This window comes from Arachis ipaensis, chromosome B04, assembly GCF_000816755.2.
Source record: "Arachis ipaensis cultivar K30076 chromosome B04, Araip1.1, whole genome shotgun sequence".
Classification (NCBI taxonomy): Eukaryota; Viridiplantae; Streptophyta; class Magnoliopsida; order Fabales; family Fabaceae; genus Arachis; species Arachis ipaensis.
In genome coordinates, this window is record NC_029788.2 from 81,670,380 (window position 1) to 81,674,897 (window position 4,518).

The window sequence follows — 4,518 nt, forward strand, 5'->3', positions numbered from 1 at the left end:
TTATGCAAGTTTAAAATGAGAGAAATAACACACTACAATAGCTGAAGCCTGAAGGTGCAGTCATATATAGCCAAAAACATGTATAACTAATTCTGCTACAAAATTTATACTAGCTAATATAATATATATACTTGTCATACTAATTACCTTCTTATTATTCTTTCTCTCTCACTAATAACCTCAAGCAATACCTACTAATGTCATACACTATTTACCATCACCTGCAACCTTCATATAATTCATGCATTAGTGGTCACTATCTATCACCTGCATATATCATGCATTAATAGTAATCAATTAATCATACATTAACATTCTCCCTTAAGATAGGCATTGGCGGAACTTGAAACAAAATTTTGGGAGGCCAGATAGAAAATAATTATCAAAATATTTTTGATATGGACCCATTTAAGATATGCTCGTCAATCTCATCTCTCTGGTTTGGGTGATATTGCCAAATTTAAAACTGTTTTCAAGATCTCGTTCCAAAAAATTAAGGCTAAAGTCATCAGATGTAACTTTTTGAACTTTTGAAGGTTATATCTCACTTTTTTCGTGATTCATTAAAGTAGAAGAACTATCTACAGGTGTTGATATTGTAAAAATTATATGTTCTCCTTCTTAAATATTAGCCTTCCTCTTAAAAAATGTATCAATTCTTTGATTTTTTTATTATTTTATATAAAAATTTGAATATATATCCTCTAAAATATGTAAAGAAGAAGTTAGAAGGACAAATATTAAAATTTATAATATTTATTGATTTTTTTAATCAATTTATACAAATACAATAATATTAATACTTATTGAATATTTTATTATTTTTTATCATATAAAAAATTAAATTAAATAAATAGTAAAATATAAAATAATATTAAATTAAATAAATAAAAAATATTTAATTTTTTATATTTGAACTTAAAGATAGAGAGAGTGTTGTTTATTGAACTTATTAGATACTTTAAGTCATAGTAAAGTATTTAAGTCAATTGAACTATTTTTTATCTTTTGAAAAAATACTACTAAGTTTTTTATAAAAAGTTTGGGGGGCCATGGCCCCCTTTGTCTGAACTAAACTCCGCCACTGAAGATAGGAATATACAAATTATACATTCCTAACTTACTATATATCTCTTTAAAAGAAATTGATGAAAGTGCATTTGTAAGGATATCAATAAGTTTTGAGCTCTAGGAAACCGTCTTGAACTTTCTCTCTAACTTTGTGACAATTAATCTTAACGTATTTCGTCTTTTCATAAAACATTAGGTTGGCCACAATGTATCTAACAGATTGATTATCATAAGATAGTATCATAGGACTTGTTAACTTGATTTTGAAATCATTCAAGATGTACATAAATCAAATTCCTTCACAAGTTGCAAGAGTCATTACCCGATACTCTGTCTCTGAAGGTAATCGAAAAACTATTTACTATTTTTTGCTTTTTTATGACATCAAAGATCTTCTAAAAAAAAAAGCAACACCCAAACATTAAACTTTGGGTATTTGGGCATGTACCCCAATCAGAATTTGAGAAATTATGAAGAGATAAATCACAAACAGACTCAAAAAAGTAATTTTTTTAGGAGCTCCTTTCAAGTACTTTAACACATATAAGGTTGCTTTGAAGTGCTCATCCATGGTATAATCCAGAAATTGACTTAGCTTACTAACAATAAAGTTTATGTCAGTTCTGGTATTAGTGAGGTATATCAGCCTTCCAATGAATCTTCTATTTCTATATGGTTTAGCATCATTCAATAGTGTTCTTGATTACTTTGAGACATGAACTGAATAATTCATTAGTGTGTTGGCTGATTTTGAATCTAATAAACTATACTCTTTTAGTAGATCAAGAGTATACTTCGTTTGATACAGAGAGCTATTCATCTTTTGCTTCTTGCAACTTTTATGTCCAAAAAAAATTTAGTTCTCCTAAATCCTTATTTTGAACAAAGTATCCAATTTCATCTTCACATGTTTGATCTCTTCCATGTTAGCTCCCGATAAAACCAAATCATCGACATAAAAAATAACTGAAGTGAAACATGTTGTAGAAGATTTGGTGAAAAGAGAACGATTTGTCTTTGGTTGTGAGTAACCAGAAGCAATCAAGACGGAAGATAATTTAGAGTTTCACTGATGACTTGCTTGTTTAAAGCCATATAAGAATTGTTCCAACTTGCAAACCATTCCTGACTACGCATTTAAATTAGGGGGCAGCTTCATATAGATTTTTTTATGTAGATTACCATTAAAAAAAAAAGGCAGTGGTCACATCTAACTGATGAATCAACCAGTTCTTACTAGCTGTAATTATCAAGGTATCAAAATAGTCATACCCTTGTGTTTGAGTGAAATCTTTGGCCACAAATCTTGCTTTGTGTTTCTATATAGTCCCATTAGACTTATACTTAGTTTTAAATACTCATTTACACCCGATTTTATGCTTCTCTTTCGGTATAGTAAGTTTCAAGTCTTGCTTTCCTTCAATACCTCAAGCTCAACTTTGCTTATTTTCTGCCAATAATCACTCAAGATAGCTTGCTCATAGATCTTTGGTTTTGAATTTGTAGAAATTGTTACTTTGTGTGATTGTGACAAAAAATTGTAACTCAAGTAATTAAAATAGGATATTATTTTATGATTGGACCATGCTATTAAAGACAGTGATTTACATATATTCATAATCATTAAAGTATTTTAGCTTATGTCTTTATTTAATGGATCTTCTTAGTGAAGGAGGCGGATTAATAACAATGTGTTGGGGATTAAATTGATTTTCATTATATGATAAGGGTAGTATGTGATGCTAGTACTGTGGATAAACTAAGAGAAATAGGTAAAGTTGGTTGTGGCTAATCATCAATTGTGTTTAAAGGAGTTTTGGTAATGTATGTTGAATGGAAAATAAGTTTAACTTATGAGAAGGTAATATGCTATTATAAAAAATATTTATAGGATCATGATTATGTAATGTAGTTTTAGTGTCTTGATTAGAATTGAAAGCATGTTTAAATTGATGAGAAAATTGATGATTTTTATATGAAAAGAAATTTTTATAGAAAGTTATATTTTTAGATATAAAAATTTGTTTGTAATTAATGTCTATAAAAAATTATCATTTTGTTCCTACTTTAAAAAAAAAAAGTATTTTTTTTTATCCAATTTTTTTCTATTTACAATTAAGGTTGAAGCAAATACAAGGCATCCAAAAAATTTGAAGTGGAATGTTCTGAATTTTAATAAAAAAATTTTGATAAAAACTTTTATTATTAAAGATGAATTAGGCACTCTGTTGAGAATATGTACAGTATGTGCTATACTATATCTCTAAAATATTTTGGAAAGATGAGCTTTAAAAATGTGTGTTCTAGTAATATTTTAAATATCTTAATATTTTTTGTTTCACAATTCTATTTTATTGAGATGTCTCAACACATGAGGTCTGATAAATTATTTTCTATTTTTTATAAAAAGAACTCATGATAAATTCTGATATTTTGTATTTTTATTTGAAATTATATTTTATTAGTTGCACAAATTATTGAATAAAAAAAATTTACTTTTATTTTTCATAAAAAATAATCAAGTGAATCTACTTTTATCTTTTACTTTGTTAAAAAATACTTATGACTAATAAAAAATGGGATAAAAATAAGTGTTCAAATATTCATTTGTAGTGAATCAAATAAATTTGCATATTTTATTTGACTCAAACTAAACAGTCTTTTTTATTTTGTATAATGGCATAATTCACATGACTCATTATTTAATAAACATATAATAAAAGGATAATTCTTTTTTATTTTATGTAATTTATCAATTGAGATATATCCTAATTTATAATGTCAAATTTGATGATTTGTAGTATCTGTGGCAGCAGCACTAACTAAATTATTAGTGTTGACTCATTTTCTATTCTTTGTTATTTAAAGTTGTTGACATAAATTTTATCTGTATTAAAGATATACAAGTTCCTTTTATGTCTAACATGATCAATCATCTTAAAAAAATGTTGTCATATATGACTATATCTCACAGTATATATTATTAATAAAAATTGTCAAGATAAAATATTAATTGTTTTAGACACAGATATAAAATTAAAATGATAAAAAAGACACCTATAACATATTTAGCATCAGACTTATTTTATCTATTCTATTTTTTTCTTTTATTCTCAATTTTTTCAAATAAAATATAAAAAATAAAATAATTCATAAAAAAAATTGTTATATACAATATAAATACATATTCTTTATAAATCTAATAAAAAACTTTATCCTAAACTCAATTATATTCTTTATAAAAAAAACTCATGAATTTTATTTCCTTTTTTTATTTTTTGTTCTCTTAAATAGAAATTAAAAGTTTATCATACTCGCCCTTTACTTTTTTTTTTTGTCAAATAAAATATAGAATACACTTAATATATATTTTCAGTACAGAAAAAAATCGACTAACTCTTATAGTAATTTTTTAGATTTATTATTTTTATTAATTTAATCTTTAAG